Below are 21,130 nucleotides of genomic sequence, written 5' to 3' on the forward strand. Positions count from 1 at the left end.
ATACACTCTCATTGTTCTGTTGTTTCATCTGGGACAGCATTTTTATTATTAACTAGAGCCCAGTGCATGAAATTTGTGTACTGGGGCAGGGGCGAGGGGGGAGTGTGTCCCTCAGCCTGGCCTGCACCCTCTCGCAGTCTGGGAGCCCTTGGGGGATGTGTGACTGATGGTGTAGGGCCTAAGCTGGCAGTCGAACATCCTTAGTGCTGCTGCAGAGGTGGGAGAGGCTCTAGCCACCGCCGCTGTGCTTGCCAGCCATAAGCCCGGCTTCTGGCTGAGTGGCGCTCCCCCTGTGGGAGCACACTGACCACCAGGGGGCAGCTTCTGCATTGAGCATCTGCCCCTTGGTGTTTAGTGCGTGTCATAGTTACCCGTTGTTCTGCCGTTTGGTCTATTTGCATATTAGCCTTTTATTATATAGGATTACCAGGGTTACAGTGTGAAAATGGACGGGTTTCCCTGAATGAAGATATTCTTGGAAGCCCTAACAACTGAGTGGGAAAGTCCACTCATGGTCATAATGTAATTAAAATAAGACTTGGTCCTTTAAATCACACCCTTCGATGCTCTGTCCACCAACAGAGCAATTGTCTGTGTTTAAGAAGACAGCTTTTGGGAGGGCTTGACTTGAATGCCAAAACAAAAATATATTCATTATGTGTCTCTAGGTTCTTAAGTTGTACTTAAGTAAGGGGAGAATGCATCAAAGGTTGCTCTTCTGAAATCGAATCTGGGGCTGGATTTTATCTTAGCCTGGACTCTGTCTGCCTGGGGGACCAAATGGAGTCATTGCCATCACGTGCTTTTGCCTCTTCTTGCTCACAGGAGTGCGTGTCCCTAAAAGTAACCCTTGCAGGGTCTTGGCAAGGAATTGTCATGCACCATGAAGGGAATCCATCACGTGTGTGGCCAGGGCCTTCCTGGAAGTTTGTTCTTTTGTCTGCTGCTGTGGTGCTGCCGTGTCCCTCTTCCCTAGAGCTTCCAGGGGAGGGGATCCCTGCAGACACCGTGATTGAGCTCTGTGAGAGTTAGTTCCAATTTCTGGCCTCCAGACTGTACAATACATTTCTATAGTTTTAAGCCACCAAGTTTGTTGTGATTTGTTACAGCCACCATAGAAAACTGATACAGACTTTAAGAAGTCAATAATCTCTGAAAACTGAAAAATCAAGAGGAAAGGAATATACTCGAGTGGAAAGGAAGCTAACAGGAACTAGATGCCCTGGGCACCCACACACTGCCACTCATGCTTATGTGACAATGGGCAAGACAATCTCTACAGCCTCCCTTCCTTAGCCTCTAACATTTTTTTAATTGCACTTTTTAGTTTTCAAAGCAATGTCAATTCTATTTTTTTCTTATTGAAGTTCAAAACAACCAAAGGAATAAAATGCAATTAAAGTGTATAATAACTTTAATAGGTAAGCCCACCCAAAATATGATCATAAGTTGAAAGACAGGTATTAAGAATTGTGAACATAGGTTACTTGGACTTTTGATTTTAAAAATGTAGGATGATGACACCCACTGGAAATCACATAGTGAACACGAAGGTTTGGAAATTTGGCTAATAGAAATCTGAGATCTGGGAAAGAATTGTTATATTTTCTTCCCCTAAGGCCAGGTATTTCAAACACCTAGGCAATCATCCACTCATTGCAGGCTAAATGTGCTCAGCTACCAAAGACTAGACACAATATGTTAGATCTACCAGGCATGATAAAAGGAGACTTAAAAAAAACACCAAAACCTACTTTAGAAAAGTAACCCATTCAAATGACACTGTCATTGCTACAAATATCTGCAGAACAACTCTTTGAGAATTTTTTTTCAAAGCCAGTTTCATCAGCCAAATAAGCAAACAGATCAATGATCCAACTCAAACTAAGTCTTTGATTTGGCTCCAAAATGGTGTTCCCTAGCAGCATATCCCACCTTATTCACAGGAAAGTGTTCAAGGTATTTCCAAAAATGAAATCTATCCCCAAAGTATCAAAATTTGCTAACACAAAAAAATGTCCTTTTAAACAATATTACTCTGAAGATAATTCCAAAGAAAAGGACTTCCAAGAATGTTCCAAACAATGGCAATCACTCAATGAATTTCTAGTTCCCCGGAGAGGCTAATTGGGGGGGGGGGGGGGGGGGGGGGGGGGGGGCGGGATGTGCTCATTTCTCTGCATTGAGAGGCAGACGACACGGGCAGAGAGGACCTGGGCCTTGGAGACAGACACTTGAGTTAGAATCCCGCTCCAATACCCTCCTGCTCCGCGACCTAGAGGGAACCACTTACCTTCTCCGTGCCTGTTTCCTGTTCCATAAAATAAACACAATAGCTTGGGTGACCATATGATTTATTGTCCAACACGGCCTACTTTGGAAAATGAAAAGGGGCTCTTTTAATGCTTACATCAGGACAACAGACAAACCGGGGTGCCTAGTCGTCCTAATACCCCACTCCTTTTAGGGCATTTGTGGAGATTAAGTAATAGAACGGGTCCCTGGTGTGATTAAATGGGAGCTCAATAGCTCCATAAAGGTTATACCAGGTTGTTGTTTTTAAGCCATTCACTGAGTCTTACTTTCAAATGTCTTTGATGTACAAATCTGTGCAGGTCTGGCACCTCACCTGGTCTGCCCTGATAGATGATGTGCCTGTTACACTGACTGCTGGCAGGGCCCCCGACTGGCCCCGCCCCCCTCCATCTGCAGGCTGCTGACACGGAGTGGCAGGCTTCCCTGGGAGGCTGGCCAGGGAGGAGGCAGCGCCAGGCCTGCACAGAGCTGACCATCCAGCGCAGTTTGCAGAGTTGAAACAGGCCCAGCATCGACACTTGGCTCTCAAGTGCTTGAACTTCCTCAAGGGAAGTGAATTAAACCCAAGCACACCTGCGCCTCCAACAGTAGACAGGCACTCACAGTTCTACATTTCACCTGGGATGATAGAAATGTCTTTGGAGAAAAACGTTATTATTCAGCCTACCACAGTCCACCCTTTGCCTTCAAAGATTCACATCCATCCCACATGCAAATGTACTCACCCCCATCTCATCATCACCGTAAGTTTCAGCCCATTACAACATTAACTTTAGTTCAAACTCTCACTCAAATATCACCAACTCAAGTCTCCGGTCTCACCATCTGACTCCTAGAAGTTAGGTATAGGTGAAACCCCTGGCATGATTCGTTAGGAGGAAAATTTTCTGTTCATCTGTGGACTGGTGAAACTACAGACCATGTGATTTACTTCGGAAACACAAGGGCCAGACAGGCATTGGAGAACAGTCATAGGCATTTCCATTCCAAAAAGGAGAAAAATGAAAGGAAGAAAGGAGACATTGGTCCTAAGCAATTTCAGAATCCAACAAGACAAATGCCGCTAGGCCTCAGGCCTGGGAAAGTACTCTGTGGCTCTGCCTCAGCCCAACGCTCCACCCTGGAAATCATTTTTAAAAAAATAGTGTATGTTTGCATCTGAATACCTTTATGAGCCTGTTTCTTGCTTGTAGAATTTTGAGATTTCTCTAGCTTTTATTTATTTTGTCCTCTCTGTTCCCTTTCACTTCAAACTGGCGAAATGTATGGGGGGGCTAAAGAAACATAGGCTGTAAGAGTGTTAAAACTTAATTTTTCTATAGAAGGAAATCAATAGCTAATCCTTAAAAACAATTAGTTAAGGAATAAAAACGTAAGTATAAAAACACAAAGATAAATGTTGGAAAGAGGAGCTAAAAGGGTTAGAAATGCTTGGCTCTGGGGAGCAGGGCTTAAGGGCAGGGCCGGGGACTGCTCTTTTGCGTTGTAAGCCTTATGGGATTACAAGCCATGCTTTAAAAGTATGAACATACATTACTTATTCAAAACCAGCTAAACCCTGGAAAAAATTCTTAGATCAACAGGAACTCTCACCCTCTGTCATGGGAGTGTAAATTAGTAATCACTTAGGAAAGCTGTCAGTATTTACTGAAGCTGACTATTCACATGCCATATGATCTATGATCTAGCAGTTCAGGTCCAATAGAGGTACAATGGAGCTCCAAAAGATGTACAAGCATGTCGGTAGCAGCAGTTTTCCTGATACCTGGGGACTGGGAAGAACAAAGTACACACTCACAGCACAGTGGCTGTTGTGTGGTCACAGGAGGGAGTGTGCCATAGTAATGCAAATGAGCTACTGTTATTGCAACACCTGGTGAACCTCACCAACATTGTGTTGAGGAAAAGAAGTCAAGCACCAAAGAGCACGTGACATGTGATTCCATTTATATAAAAACCCGGCAAAACTAACTGATGGTCATAGAAGATATTGATTGCCTTTGGGCAAGGTGGGGAGGGTGGAGACAGGGTGAGGGAAGGGGGCTTGAAGTTCTTGGTTTAATTGTTGTTAAAACAAGACTGTTCACATTGTGAATCTTTGTCAAGCTATACTCTACTGATTACATATATACTCTTATACATATATACTCATATATATTCTTCTCTCTATATATATCTTATATGAATGTTAAGTGAATGATCTTTAAAACCATTTATTAAATAAAACACACATACTTCTATAAGAGTAGTTCAGCCCAGGAAGAGATGTCCATCTGTACCAGAGAATCTGTTGTTTTGGAAAATTAGGAAATTACCGACTAATCAATGATCATAGATAAGCCCAGAAAATCTCAGCAAGTTGAATATGGTTATTTCTTGGTTCTTGCCTTTTTACTGCAATTTAGGGTTTTTTTTTTTTATTGTTCTCTTCATGAATATTCTACATAAGCTGCCTTGAGCCCCATCCCCCCTAATTAATGATGACTTAGAAACTATTTGAAATATTGCAATGGTGACAAGATCTTTCTTCTGCTTCCTGGATGACCTACATTTTTTTTTTTTAGGTGCAGTTCTGTTCAAAAGACAACAAAAGTAGAACCCAGAGGAGTAATAATACTATCTAGTGAAGGGAAGAGCATGCATGGAGTGGTTTTCCTTGGGGGAGGAGGTGGGGCTGAATTCGCTTATTGTGCCCTTTCATGCTATCTAGGAATCACTCCCTGAAATAATATAATGCATTGATGACCTTGGTTTTCCCCAGAAGTGTGTTAAGAAGACAGGACATTCATCTCGACTTTGACCTTTTACATTATTCGTGTGAGAAATCTTCATTGTGCAGGCCTTGGCAGGAGGGGAGAGTTTCATTCCCCTGACCTTCACATCAGCACACTGTAAGGCCCTTCAACTGCAGGCATTTTCTTTGCTCTCTTGTTCCAGATCAAGGGAAAGCAGAGGGAGACCCTCTTGAAAGTTTAGCCACTTACAATGAATTACAGCCAAAGTTGACTGTAATTGGATTCATACATACCATGGTTTTGTGCCTGCAGTCAGCAGCCCACAAGAGGAAGCCTTTTTCACATAAGAGTCTGGGGGTGAGGGAGCGGGATACACTGGAAGGGAAGCTGCCAGGAATTCTTCAGGACACACAAGGGAACTTGGATACCGTCAACTTCATTGGGTCTCTTCCTTTCCCTCTAAGACTGATTATATGGGGGCAAGTTCAGCTGTTTGAGATAGTGGGGGATTATATACAATGGTAGCAATTGGTTGTTTAAATGCCTGTGATTCTCAGTGGCTTTATAATTGTGACAGATTCGTGCAAGGGTGGGGTCCCTCGGTCTGGCCTGTGGGAATTGGGCTGAAACAGGCTCTCTGACATCCCCCGAGGGGTCCCGGATTGTGAGAGGGCACAGGCCAGGCCGAGGGACCCAACCGGTGCATGAGGGTCCATGCTCGGGGCTATGGAGGACTCCAGGGCATGTCCGGCCAGTTTTACCCAGTCGCGACCCACCAGACCCCGGCAGCAAGCTAACCTAGGGGTCGGAGCCTCTGCCCTTTGGTGGTCACTGTGTGTCATAGTGCCTGATCGAATGGTCAAACAAATGGTCGGACACTTAGCATATTAGGCTTTTATTATATAGTATACTCATAGGTAGTAAGAATACATATAGCATGTAGTGATAATGCTATAACACTTATAAAGAGGAAGTAATTCACTGGTGAGCCAGGAGACCTGGATTCACATCCCTGGTCTGTCTTTACGTTTTGTGTGAATTTGGGCCACTTTCTTGCTTTCTCTTTGTCCCCATTGCTGTCTCTGTCACACACAGGTATTGATGCCTACGTTGAAAGGCTTGTCAGGGCCAGCACTTAGGTATTCGTTAGCTGCTAGGCGTTTCCCCTTTCTTGTCCTGCAAACCTTGAACACATCTTAAAGAGTTGCTGTCCGCCCTGGCCGGTTTGGCTCAGTGGATAGAGCGTCGGCCTGCAGACTCAAGGGTCCCAGGTTCGATTCCGGTCAAGGGCATGTACCTCGGTTGTGGGCACATCCCCAGTAGGGGGCTGTGCAGGAGGCAGCTGATCCATGATTCTCTCTCATCGATGTTTCTAACTCTCTATTCCTCTCCCTTCCTCTCTGTAAAAAATCAATAAAATATATTAAAAAAAAAAAGAGTTGCTGTCTGCCCACATTCATGTAGGGAACAGCTGGAACAGAGATTTATGTCTCTGTGTATCACCAGTGCTCACAGCAGTCTTGCAGACAGCAAGCCACTGGAATCATCTCTTAAAAATAAACATCAGCCCTAACTGGTTTGGCTCAGTGGATAGAGCATCGGCCTGTGGACTGAAGGGTTCCAGGTTCGATTCCGGTCAAGGGCATGTACATTTGTTGCGGGCACATCCCCAGTAGGAGGTGTGCAGGAGGCAGCTGATCGATGTTTCTCTCTCATCGATGTTTCTAACTCTCCATCCCTCTTCCTTCCTCTCTGTAAAAAATATCAATAAAATGTATTAGAAAAAAATCAGATCTTGTCACTACTCAGTACACACCCCTTCATTTGTCTCCTCCACACCGGGAATGAAACCCAAGCACAGCCCTGAGTGCTTCTCTAGCTCCATGTTCCACCTGGCTCATTAGCTCACTCTGTCCCCAACACACGTTCCGCCTCGCTGTCCTTAACCGCACCTCGCAGCTTGTGCCTCAGTGACTTGGGCCTTGATGGTCCCCAATCTGAGCAGCTTCCTTCGCTTCTTGGTATGGCTGGCTCCTGCTCATCCTGCGAGGGCCAGCGTGTGCCTTTCCCAGGAAGCAGGCTCTGAGATGGAACTGATGTTCAGGATGGGAGACCCTTGGGCTCACCCCTGTGAGAGGGAGGGGGATGGAGCTGGAGTGGGCCGAGGGAGGCATGGAGCAATGCAGGTTGTGCACAGCCTCAGCCGACCACGTGGGGAGCTCTGGAGCTGGAGTGGTCTTGCAGTGTTGCCTCCAGCAGGCTGCCCTGGCCAGGCCTTTGTAGGCTCTCATTCATCAGACTTAAGTGGGGGTTCCTCCTCCCGCTAGGAAGGATGTGACCTGCGGGAGGTGGCTCTCTGCAGCTGAGAGGGCTGGCAGCTGAAGGCCGAGAGCCCACAGTACTCGCAGGTATGAAGTCCTTTTTTGAAGGACTAGGTAGCACAACAGTGCCCACCACACAGCCTTCCTTGACCACTCAGAGTCGGTCCTATTGTTTCTATACAACAGTCTGATTATTTCCTTTAATTTCTTACTGTTTCCTCCGCTGGGCTGTGGTCTCCATGAGGACCGAGATCATGTCTGCCTCATTCTTTGTTTCTCCCGCTCATTGAATAGAGCTTGGGATGGTAGGCACTTAACATGGATTTATTGAGTGAATGAATGAGTGATGAATGCGTAATAATAACCAACCTGTGAGTTTTCAAAGAATATCTCTCCCTTAGGGTAACACTGAGCTTGCAAAGAGGGAACATGTCTTCACTTGGTCTCTGCTCTTTATCACTGGATAAGACCACGAGCGAACGACACCAGAACTCTGTGTTCTTAGTACTTTGACCTTGATGAGCAAGAGAAGACTGACTGGTGTCAGTGGTGGGATGGCTGTAAGGGCGGTACCTAGGTCTGTAGATGTCCTGGTCCTTGTCTCTGGATGTAAGAGAGAAAGCCCTGGCCAGCTCAGAGGGCCCAGGGACCCCACAGGCGGTACCCAGGCAGAGCTCCTCCAGTGAGTTAAAGACAATTAGGCCTCAAACCCAGATATTTTATCTCTTCCTTGCTGCCTCATTCAACATGAACACTTAGATACCGAATAGTTTAAAACCTATCAGGCAAAAGAAAAATAAAGTGCTATACGAAGTGAATTGTGCTTACCAAACAGGATTGCAGACAATAGCTCAGATATTCCTGGGGCAAGACAGATAGATAGGACCTGGTGGCAACTCTGCCTTGTGTTGTGTTGCTGTTAATTGTTTATGGGCCAGAGAGCAGCTTTGCAGATAGCCTCATTCTCTCTCTTCCAGGTCAAAAACATGTACTCGGCATGCATTCATTAATTCAAACTTACTTCTTTTATGTATTAATTTACTCATTCATTAGACTAAAAGAATTTTCCATGATGCTTGGGGAAGGGAAGGGTGGTCAGTAGTTTTTGGTGGATTGATAGGGTTTGTTTGTTTTTAAAACTTAATTCATACCAGCAAAATAGAGACAGACTCAGATAGAGAGCAGGCAGACAGCTGGGGGAGGCGGGGGGAGGGACAGGAGGGAGAGTGGTAAGAAAAAAAAAAAAGAGAGAGAGAACTCATGGACATGGACAACAGGGTGGTGATTGCGGGGGTGGAGGGAGGATGGGTGGAGGTGGTAGAGGACATAGAGGGAGTAAAAGGTGTTGGAAAAAAATAAAATAAATAATAAAACAACAACCAAAACTTAGTTCATTTTGAACAACAAAAGCATAGGGCACACAATACGCTTATAGATTTAAGGAATATTATGCTTCTTGGTCGTACAATCATATACACACTAGTTACAGAATCTAAAGATTTGATTATGAGCTTGGGAGGTAAATGGGAGAGTTTTGGACAAAACTGTCGAGTGCCTACCTTGGGGCACAGGGTAGGTAGGGTAAATGTCACATTTATTGGTGCTTTTGTTTCCTTTTCGTTTTGTATTTTCTCAGGTTTGCTGCTTTGTGCATGTATTACAATTGTGATCAGAGCAAAGCTATTACTAAAATAAATGTAGTTTTGTTGAACTACTTTGAAGATAGAGGTCAGCAGAAAAGGTTCTTTATGGATCCAAGCTGTTTTATTCCTAAAAACAAAGAAGTCCTCCCAGTAACTATTTACTTAAGAGACTGCAAGAAGCAGTTGTTTTTCTTTGAAATCGTCATTCTGTACTTATCCTTAGGGATTACAATTTGTCATCTTTGTCAAATTTTTCTCTCTCTCCGTCCAGCTTTGTACTGTGAGCAATTTCTTACGCCATTGGGAAGTCTTTGAAAGCATTTGAAAATGGTTACACCTATTCCGGTACACAGCTAAATCATCCTTCAGTTACCCATTCCCTTATTGCTCGACAGTTCCGTTGTTTCCTGCTATTTTACTTAATAGATAACTGTCCTAAATGTCCGTGTGCATAAACGGTTGTGTTCCTCTGGGTGGATTCCCCGGGATGGGTTTTGAGAAATGAATTGCAGAACCACGAGCACACCCAGCTTAAGGCTCTCACGCGCGGTGCCCTCCTGAGGAGCTGCGTATGGGGGTCTGCATCCCACAGGGGGTTTCTTGGTCTTGCATTGGCTCAACCACACTCAGCCACCTGGAGAGAAGCTGATATAAGGGAAATGCCTCAGGATTCTTTTTTCCCCCTTTTTTCCCATTAAATTTATTGGGTGACATTGGTCAACATCATCATAGAGGTTTCGGGTGTGGGTTTCTATGTTACAAGATCTGTAGTATATTGGCCTCAGCATTCCTGAGCTCAAGTCATCCTCTCCTGTGTAAGAAGCTTCACCACTCCGAGCCTCGCTTTCCTCACCTACCAGCTTAGACCAGTGGCTTTGGTCCTCCCGATTGTTGAGGAGCTCGGTAATAACAGTAATGATCTACCATCGGCCAGCCATTGTGCTAGGGGCTTTGTACAGCTGCTTCCATGTAAATGTGGAAGTGAAGGTGGAACAATACATGGGAAGAGATATATGCGAAAGAGTTTGGCAAACTGGCTTTCCTTGTCTCTAAGAAATTGTTGTCGCAGCTTTTGGGACCCCCAAGCAAAAATAGTGTCACTTAATGAGATCAGGGAAGCGTGCATTTTTGATAGAGCCATTCACTTTAGGGTTTATTGTTGAAAGTAACTAAAGCTTGACTTCCAATCACCACATTAAGAAATAATAGATACTTGACTTGTAACATTGATTAGTTTTTAGAATCTCCTCTTTCCCCACCAGAGAAGAGGACTCTGGGGACACCCCTATTTCTTCCCTGTTTAGGGTTCTCTGACATGACTTAAGGGCACTTTTATGCCTACTGGGTGTGATATTATTGATTTTTGGGTGTGGCACCAAATTGTCATCTGAGATTTCAAGCCTTGATTTTCTTTCTGGTTTGAAGCATACTAATTTCTGGCACTAATTTTCCTTAGTCTTTCCCTGTTCCCTCAGCCAACAGGCGATAAGAATCACCCCAAATCCCTTGATCCAGAAGTAGTTACTGCTAACGTTTTGGTTCACTTCGTTCCTGATTGGATTCAGATGTACTCCCAGATATGCAAGCAGTATGCTAATAGGCCTGGGTTTCATGGTATATATTTTATAACTTGATTTTTTTGGTCATAAATATTGTATCTTCAACATTTCATTATATGTTAACTATTCTTCAACAGTATGATTTTCCATGGTTGTAGAGTTTTCTGTCATATAAACATACTACAATGTATTCAACTAAGGCTCTATTCTTAGACATTTAATTTTCTAACTTTGTACTCTTATTAATAATGCTATGGTTAATATTCTAGTATAGGAATAGCTCTAGGTATTTCAATGAAAAGATTGGGTCAAAGAGTGAGTAGCTACTTATTCCAAATTGTCTCCCAGAAACTATGGATATCTTTACCTCAATCAGCTGAATTGCGTGTCCCTGTTTTATCAGATCTACAGTGATACTTGATATGACCTTAAAAATGCTTCTTCCAAATTTGATATAAAAATACTTAAAATTATTCTTTCTTCTGATTCCAGTGAGGCTGTACATTTTTCATGTGTTTTATGGTTCTGTTATATTCCATGCCTGAGAGTGTCTATTTGTTCTTCTGAGCTCACCCTCTAATCATCTCTCTTCTTCTCCACACCTGAGAGGTGACCTGAAAGTTCACCAACAGGCTCACCTGCCAGTCCCTTCTGTGGGGGGTCGGTGGAATGAGGTGAGGAGGAGAGGAAGGTCAGACTCTTCGTTCTCCTGACTCCCTCCACCTCTATGTAGTTATCTGTGGCACAGATTCAGTCCCTGTGTGCCCATGAATGTGCTCTACACAACTGTGTTTTAGTCCATGTTCTCTCTTTTGTCCCTTAGTTCCTAGGCATCCAGACAGCTCCACTGTTGTTAGACCAGATGCCTGCACTGCCCATTGAGGTTTGAAATGAATCCCTTGTCAAGCAGCCCTGTTTGAATGATTCTTGAGTGTTGCATCTGTGTCCTGTTGGGACCCTACTGATGAGAACGGTCTCATTGATCATTGCAACAGGTTGGGCGTACTGATAGGTCATTACCCCCTTTTACAAGCAATGACACTTAGGCCCAGGGATACTGCGATTGGATGGGGCCCATTCACATTATAGAGGGTAATGTGATTTACTTAAGGTTTTAGATTTAAAAGTTAATTTCATTCAAACAATACTTTCACAGAAACATCTAGGATAGTGTTTGATGAAATGTCGTGGTACTATAGCCCAGCCAAATTGACACATAAAAATAACTATCACAATGCTCACTGAACATTGTTGAAAAAACCATAGACCATTAGGGTGGACAGAGACTAAACAAAGTTCCTGTTACTGATGAAGAAACTGAGGCCCATACTGGTGGCTACATGCTCACAATCACTTGGGAATGGAGTCAGGACCAAAATCCAGCTTCTTGAATCCACTTACCTGACTCCCTCTCAACAATTCTCTTCTTTGCCTATAGAGACTATTGGACATCAAAGGTTCTGATTCCATTTGCCGCCCCCCCCCCCCCCCCCCCGAGAATTACAGTATTCAAACTTCTGGAATTACAGTACTCAAACTTCTTCTCTCCAACCTCACTTCCTCCTTTTTACTTAAATCATCTCCTGGAGCATCCCCTACCCTAGCTTACAGCAATCTCCTTATCAGGCTGTGTGATAGATTTTTAGTGAAATGGCACCTTCTTCCTTTCTTAAAAACAAGTTGGTAGTGGTGAGAATGTTTTTCTTGTCCCCTTGGAGAAAAATAGGCATCAAATAAAAACAGCGATTTTCTCTATAACTAAATCAGACAGTTTATCCCCCAGGCTATTGACACAGGAGAATCTGAAGGAGGAAAAAAAAGCAAATATTTTCAGCCAGGGTAATTCACAAGCAACGTTTTCCAGTTGATAACAGAAATTAATTCAATATTTCATGTAAGGGCAGGAGAGTTCACATCAAATGTGGTCCCAGGGTCCCGAATTGAAACTATAACATTTTCTTCTTCCTACTACAGGAAACACTCTATAACTGAGGTTATTGTGATTGCCCTGCCTTTTATTTATTTATTTTATTAAGAAATACTTAGTAATTTGCATGGTGTTGGTTTCTTGAAACCTTCAGGTCAAGATGCTTGCGGATATTCAAGCCAATAGAACTCCCAATGGAAAACAACAACAACAACATAAATTGAAAATGTTTCCTTGATGAAAGGAGATGACTCCAAGCAGTGTTCTAGAATCCTACCTGCTGTTGCAGCTGCTAAGAAACATGGTTTTGGGGGTCAGTCAGTCCTTACCAGGGGTAATCACAGCCAGAGCATGGAACACTGGGAAGGCAACAAAGCTTTTAGACTACAGGGCAGCAGTGATTGACCTTGGAAAAGTGGTTGGGAAGGTCATGAGTATGGGACCACACCTCCTGATTCACTAGGAGCTGTCTTGTTTTATACCTTTTATTATGATTTAGCTAGTACAGCACACACATCTTTGGTTTGTTCCTGGAATATGCCTAGTGATCTCCTAACTTGAGGCCCTTGTGTCTGTTGTTCCTTCAGCTTGCACTGTCCTTTCCCCAAATGTAAGCATGGCTGGCTCTTTTTTGTCCTTCAAGTCTTAGGTCAAATTATCCTCTCATCAGAGATGCTTCTCAATTTCTCTCAAAGTAAAGTTTCCCCCCCCCCCTCCTTCTATGATCTGAATGTCTGTGTTCCGCCTGCCCAAATCATATGTTGAAATCCTAACCCCCAAGGTGATAGTAGTAGTGGGGCCCTCATCAATGGGATTAGTGCTCTTATAAAAAGATCCTACAGAGCTCCTGAGCCCCTAACACTGAGGACATAGTGAAATTTGTGTGTTTTTTTTTTTTTGTGGTAGCAATCCAGACTAAAATACCTGCATTGCAGTATTTCAATTTCAATTCTCTTGTGTATTTATCTTTTTGTTTATTTTATGTTCCTCCCCACCCATAATGTTCCAAGCACCTGGAACTGTGCCTAGCCAATAGTAGGCTCTCAGTAGTATGTGAATAAATTAAAAAAACACACACACAAATGAATGAATGAAATAGTATGTGCTATATGAGTAGTTAATGGAATGCTAGCAGTAGTAATAGATAAACTTTCCATCTCAGTGGCTTTCTGGAATAGAAGTTTATTTTTCACTCACATAGAGTTCAATCAGTGATGATGGAGTGGCAGTGTAGAGATTGAGGGCAGAATCTCTGCTCCATAGAGTCATTCAGGGATCCAGGCTGACAGAGGTTCTTCCAACTTAAATATGTGGCTCCTATAAGCATTGGCATCCAGCCAATAGAGGTGGGTAGAGACAGAGAGCATGTAGGATTCTGTGGGAAGATTGTATGGTCTGGGTCTGGAAGCTGTATAGCACTTCTCCATCTTTTTTTGGTTAGGATATGATGAGCACTACCCCGCTGAGGTGCAAAGGGGGCTAGCCACATGGTGGGAAACTGCTTCCCGGTAACTGCCTTATGAAGGAGAGCATGGATGTGGCAGACAGCTGGTCACCTCTGCTTCTGGAGCTACAGCATCCGGTACCTAGTGCCTCCATCACTGCTGTAGCACGGGGAGCTCCAGGAGGGCAGAGGTGGTCCGTTTCATCAACTTGAGCTGAGGGCCCAGCACAGTCAATATTTGAATGAATAACCAACCATCTCTTGATCACCAACTATATTTGGGGCACCAGGTCAGACACGAAACTTAACATGGTCTGAGCACATGGAACTCTGTAAAGACTTAAAATCAACAAAGAATTCTTTGTCCTTTGAAGGCAGACCAGCCCCTGACTCCATTACAGACTCCATGAAAAGTGGAAAATGGCAGAGCAAGTTCTGAAGTGACATTTTCCACCTCAGGAGGAGAAGAATACAACAAAAGACTAAGAATAAAATACATCAGCTCAAAAGCTGTGCAGAGAAATGACCTCTAACCCCACTCTTTGGGTCTTTCATTGTATTTTGCTCCTTGGAGAGCAGTGAAAGTCACTTCAGAACACGATTGGCCATCTTCCCATTTCTTCCCAGAGATACAGAGTGAATTTCTATTCTACGTTTTTTCTCGACCTCATGTTCTTCCCATTGTATGTGCTTCAGTGGGAATTAAAAAAAAAAAGAAGAATCACATGAGTCACCCAGCACATTTTAATCTCCTATAGTTTAGAAAAACAGCAAGTCCTTGAATTGAGACCAGTGGGTGGAATCCTAACCACCCTTTTGTGGGGGGTTTGGTTCTTCCGAGGGATGGTGTCCTGTCCCAGAGGTTTAGCTCATAAAGGGAAATGTCACTCTGGCCACCCTAACTGTGCTGACCAGCTTTCATTGTTTTTCTCCTCATTGCCACATGAATAGTTATGCTGAGTTCTTACATCGAGAGAGCAGAGTTGGGAGGAAAATTGGTCCTGTGAAATTATATAGGACTATTTTGCCAATTCTGAGATTTCAAAGATTTTCAGTAGCTGGCTTGAAAGGAAATATCCAGATACCATTCTGGAAATGTGAACTCATGCATATCTGGCCATGATGCCAAGGGTATAGAGAAGGGAAACCATCGAATGCCCCCATCCTCCCTTTATTTCCTCTTTTCTTTCATTTTTGGTTCCATTGGCCATGGCAGACTGGTCCTCCTTAGCTTTTATTGTCCCCCTAGGTGTCAATAATAATGCTGTCTGTCATCATGCCCTGCACTTTACTGAGTGCTTTCATCCCAGATATGTTGTAAACATGCTTTGAAACCCTAAGTGCTGTGTAGATGTGTGTAAGAATGTCATGTTCTCAAAACTAGTTAATTGGCCAAGAAGTAACATGCCTGATGGCATCATTATTATTTTTAATTTTCATTATTCTCTCATTTTTTTATCCTCATAAAGCCTCCAACAGTGATCACAAGCAGGCATGATCCCATTCTATGTCCCAGCGTCTTGGTGAGAAGTGGGGGCTGGGTGAATTGGCCATCCCACGGAGCTGTCATGTGCCAGAGTCTATGTTAAATCCTCTTAGTCTTCTCACGGAAATTCTGGGGATTGGGTTCAGCATCAGGTATCATCACATGGAGGAACTTTTCTTATCTCTGTGGCACACATTTCTGAGGTATTTTTCTGTGGTCACGACTCCTCCCTGTAAGAAGGCAGCATGACACATGGCCAGCACACAGACTTAGGAGACAGACAGATTCAGGGTTTTTTTTTTTTTTTTTTAAATATATTTTATTGATTTTTTACAGAGAGGAAGAGAGAGGGATAGAGAGTTAGAAACATCGATGAGAGAGAATCATCGATCAGCTGCCTCTTGTACACCCCCTACTGGGGATGTGCCCGCAACCAAGGTACATGCCCTTGACCGGAATCGAACCTGGGACCCTTGAGTCCGCAGGCCGATGCTCTATCCACTGAGCCAAACCGGTTTCGGCAAGATTCAGGTTTAAATGGAGGCTCTATCACATAACACAGGGCAATTCACCTTTGCTCTCAGCCTCACCTACCTATCTTCAAATTCTGACAAAAATTAGAAATAACAGTGTAACAGTGGTTGTTTGAATAGCTGTGGTTGTGTAACAGACACTGTAAATTTGGTGGCATAAAACAATAGCCATTTCTTTGTGCTCATGGTTTCTGTGGATCAGGGCTTCTGATGGCCACGGTGGATGGCTTGTCTCTGCTCCAGGATGTCTGGGCCTCAGTTGGGAAGACTCCAATGGCTGGGCATGGGCATCTTCTGGAGATTTCTTCACTCACATGTATGGTGCCTGGCTGGGATGATTCTGAAGATGGGCTCAGCTGTGGCTCTCAACTGGAACCCACTGATGGCCTCTCCGTGTGGTTTGAAACTGTCACAACATAGCAGCTCTCTTCCCAGAGGGAGCCCCTGAGAACCAGACAGAAGCTGTAATGCCCTTTGTGACTTAGCCTCAAAAGTCACGTGAAATCACTTTTGCCATAGGGAATATGACATCTATAAGACAGTGGCATCATTGGAAAAAAATAGCCCTGCTAAAGGTGCTGTTTTTATTTTTAAAAATCTCCAATTTCACAAGTGGCAGTCCTCAAATCATTTGAAGACTTATTAAAAATTGTGAACTATCACCACATACAGAAAAATGCACACACACAGATAAATATACAGCTTAATAATTTCTTATTTAGCAAGTCCCTGTGTAATTACAGGTCAAGAAACCAATGACCAGAATGCAGAGTCCTCAGGGTGCCCACCTTGATGCCAACCACTTTCTGCCCCATAAACATGACCATGGGGCCAACTTCTGTGGTACTCACTGGCTATATTTTTGCCTATTTTTGAACTTCATATAAATGGGATAATATTGTATGTGCTCATTTGTATCTGGCTTTTTTCCTTTCTTTTCAATATCAGGTTTGTCCATTCAATCTATGTTGTGACTTGTTTATGTCATTGTTGTAGAGTATTCCATTGTATGAGCATTTATTCGTTCCATTGTTGATGAACACATGGATTGTTTCCAGCAAATAATGCTGCTATGCACATTCTTAAGCATGAGTTTTGTTGCACTTGGGCATGCATGTCTCTTAAAAGTATCGCCTGGGAGTGTATATTCAACATGAATAGATTGTGATTTTACCAATTCACACTCCCTAAGCAACACCCAGGAGTTCTGCTGTTTGAATCTTTACCAACACTTGGTGTTATTAGCCATTTTCATTCAAGTTTCTCCCTGAAGTTTTATCTTGTTCTTTTGTTTGGAACATATTCCTGCATTTCTTCCTTTTGCTTGACTCTCTGTGATCGTGTCTGTGCTTTAGATGAAGTGTCCATTTCTTCTAGTCTTGAAGGAGTGGCCTGATGTAGGAGATACAACTGGTGTTCAGCCTTGCCCTAGCTCTTGCTTGTCTCTTGAACCTATGTGATCGCCCTGTTTTGTTTTTAACAGCTCCCGTAGTTGAAGGTGTGCCAAAACCAAAGGGGCATCTCAGCCAGCACCTAGAATTCAGACTGATTGGCAGCCAGACCCCCAGGCAGCAAGTTTTGAAGTGCAAATATATACAGATCTGTGAGACCCAAGTATAAGCCCCACTGGCCACTAGTGCCAGGCGATCTAGGGTTGACCCCCACGGGGGCAGTAGCAAAAACTTGGACTCCAGGTAAGTATACAAGCTCCTTCCTGGGGAATATGGGTGAGCGAGGCAGCGGGAGAGCTCAAAGATGGTGTCCTATGTCCCCTGAGATCACGTCTGTAGGCACCTCGGTGTGCCCCAAACCCGAAGCCTGCCCATCGGCTGAAGCTCCAGGACAAATTGTCCTCTTCCGCAGAAAGCCTGGGGTGTGTGTCTGTCCGCTGGCTGTGCAGTGCCCAGGAGGTGGCAGCCGGCCAGGAACCAGCTCCAGATTCTTCCACATAGCCCTCTGGGTCTCATGGACATGAGCCCTGCTGGTTTTCAAAGCCAAATGTTTTGGGGGTTGTCTCTCCGGTGCCAGTCTTAATAGTTGGGGACCCCGTGGGAGAAGGGCCGGGTGTGTGGGTTCCATCCTGACTGGGTCACATTATCTGGGGTAAGGCTTATGGTGAGCTTATGCCTTAGCCTGTCCTGCCCGCTTATATGTGGGCCTTCTCCTATTTGCCTGATGTGAGCTGCTCAGGTGGTTTTCAGAGGAAATTTTTCCAGATGTTGTAGATTTGGGGTGTCCGAGCGAGGAGGTGACTTCAGGATCCTCCTATGTCCCCATCTTGGACAGCCTCTAGCATTTAAGTTTTTTGCCATTCTAGAGAGCATGTAGTGGTACATTCTTGTGATTTTTATTTGTATTTCCAGGATTACTCATGAGATTAATCATATTTTCACATGTTTAGTGGTCACTTGATATACCTATTTTATGAAATGCTTATTTCTTTTTCCATTTTTCTATTTCACTTATCTTTCTCTTATTGATATGTAGGGTTTTTTTAAGTGTTACATGTTTTGATGTGATTTGTAATAAGAAGTATATATTTGGTGTCTTTATTCCTTTCTGGCACAGAGCTCCTAGAACCCTTGGGATTTCCTAAGAGATGAGTGCAACAAATATGCCATTTTTGTGTTAAAAAAAATGCCTTTTAGACCACACACTCCTAAGCATGGGGGCTGGTTACCAGGGGACCCAACCTTGTCATTAGAGGGGTGGAACTTTCAGTTTCTTGGAGGGGAGAGGGGATAGAGATTTAATCAATTGCAATTGCTGATGACGTAATCGATCCTGCCTATGTAATGAAGCCTCCATGAAACCCCCACAAGACAGGGTTCAGAGCTTCCTGGTTGTTGAACACATCAGGGTAGGTACTGGGAGGGTGCTGTCCATGGAGACAGCATGGAGATACGATGGTGTCCCACACCACGCCCTGTGTTGTTTCTGATCTGTATCCTTTTGTAATTGTGGGTGAAAAGGGGCCACATACTGAACCTGACAAGCTCAGGGGAGCTCTGCAGGGTGGGCCTTACAGACTCAGAGACCTAATGGTCTGAAATGTAAACTTCCTAGCCAAAAGTGAGTCATGGCAGGTAGTCATGTCCTAGGCCTGTATCTTTCTTGACAAAGGTCAATCTTTGCCTTAACTGAACCTGTCAGTTTTTGCATCTAGGATAACATGCCTTTGAAATGTCAGAATAATCCCCTTTTTTCTAGACCCCTCAGGGCACAATTTCCCACCAGAACAGGAGATCAGGGAACACCTCATTGTTAACCCTTTGCACTCGCTTGCTTTTTTCTCGATTCCTTTATTCTACTCGGGATTTAATTTTTTAAATACCCCAGATTTTACAAAGTGTGGCAGTAGAATAAAAAACTGGAGTTTCTTTTCATACAAACTTATTTATTTGGATTTTTTTATATTTCAAATTATTGATACATTCAAAGAGTAATTTGCACTCGACATCCGAGTGCAAAAGGTTATCTTGTTCTCTCGCATACCGTCTCTAATGTGTTAATTGTTCCCTATCCTATACCCACCACCAATGTACAAGAAATATCTCTTCATTTAACTGTTCATCCCTTTGCTTTCTCCCATTTTCCTAATCTACCACCAATGAATTTCATGTCACCCTCCTTACGCCTCCTCCTTTAATTGCAATGTGTAAAATAAGGGTCGAGACTGCCATTCTCTAGAGCATTTTCTCAATCCATTGAGATTTTGCTCCCCAACAATTGTCCCCAGTCTGGCTGAAATAAACTCATAAAAATTCTTACAGGTTTGGATGTTTCTTATACCGATATAATAAACTTGTGATCTAGTAAGTAAAATGTTTCCCGGACTCTGTGAGTCCCTGTAGCAAATTAATCAAACCTGGAGGCCCTGGAGACTTCTGATTTACAGCCAGTCGGTCAGAGGCACGGACTTGCTTGTGACTTGTATCTGAAGTGGGATGGGCGGTCTCATAGGACTGAGCCCTTAACCTGATACTGTCTCCAGGTGCACAGTGTCAGAATTGAGTTTAATTGTAGGACACACAGCTGGTGTCACAGAATTGCTTGTTGGTGTGGAAAAGACCCACACATAGAAATTGGTTTCAGCACACATTTATGGTTGGTTACATGACCTTTGTTAGTTATATACTAGTGACACATTTCTTTCCCACCCTATAGCTAACCTTTTCCCTCTCTCAATGATGTGTTTTTTCTTTTTTCTTTTTTAAATATATTTTTATTTATTTCGGAGAGGAAGGGAAGGAGAGAAAGAGAGATAGAAACATCAACGATGAGAGGAAATTATTGATTGGCTGCCTCTTACACACCCCTTGCTGGGGATCAAGCCCACAACTTGGACATGTGCCCTTGACTGGAATCAAACCCAGGACCCTTTAGTCTGCAGGCCCACGCTCTATCCACTGAGCCAAACTGGATAGGGCTGATGTGTTTTTCTATATATTTGTGAGCTGCTTCTTCTGTTCAATCTTATGTTGTGAGATTTTATTTACATGTGTTGGTTGCTACGGTTTGTTCGTTTCATGAATGCAATGTATTCCATTGTTCTTAATTTTAATATAGTCCACTTGTAATTTTTTTCCCAGAATGGTAACTGCTTTTTTTTTTTGTATTTCATTTAAACACCCTATTTATATTCTGTGGTCATATATATACTTCACTGGATTGTGTTCCAAAATCTTTATTGTGTTGCCTTTCTCATTTATATCAGGAATCAACAAATTATGGCAAGAAAATTTGGCCCACCATCTGATTTTGTTAATAAAGTTTTATTGGAACACAGTCACAGTCATTTATTTACCTATAGTCTAAGTCTGCTTTTTTGGTACAACAAACAACAGCAGAATTGGGTGGTTGCAACAGAGACAGTAAAACCTGTAAGCCTGAAATACTTCCTGTTGGCTCTTTGCAGAAAATAATCATTGACTCCTGATTTAGTCCCACAACATATCTGGTCAAAGTCATATTTTCATGGCATCCAATGGACTTTTCACCTTCCAGTTAAAATCCTTTCTTCTTTCCACAAACATTCTTTTAGTGGCTACTGTGTGAGAGGCCTTGCTGAAGGTAAGCACTGTGATACCTAGAAGAGAAATACGGTGTGTGCCCTACAGGATTTCACAGTTTGCATGAGCCTTGTCATACTAGCAAAGCCACGTG

At 43.4% G+C, this 21,130-nt stretch overlaps 1 long non-coding RNA gene across 1 annotated transcript in view; it reads left to right on the forward strand.

Moving 5' to 3' along the window:
• LOC129152170 (uncharacterized) overlaps positions 1-21,130 on the forward strand; it is a 113,311-nt gene that overhangs the window by 43,445 nt on the left and 48,736 nt on the right. The gene's annotated exons all lie outside the window — the stretch shown is intronic.

This window comes from Eptesicus fuscus, chromosome 18, assembly GCF_027574615.1.
Source record: "Eptesicus fuscus isolate TK198812 chromosome 18, DD_ASM_mEF_20220401, whole genome shotgun sequence".
Taxonomy (NCBI): Eukaryota; Metazoa; Chordata; class Mammalia; order Chiroptera; family Vespertilionidae; genus Eptesicus; species Eptesicus fuscus.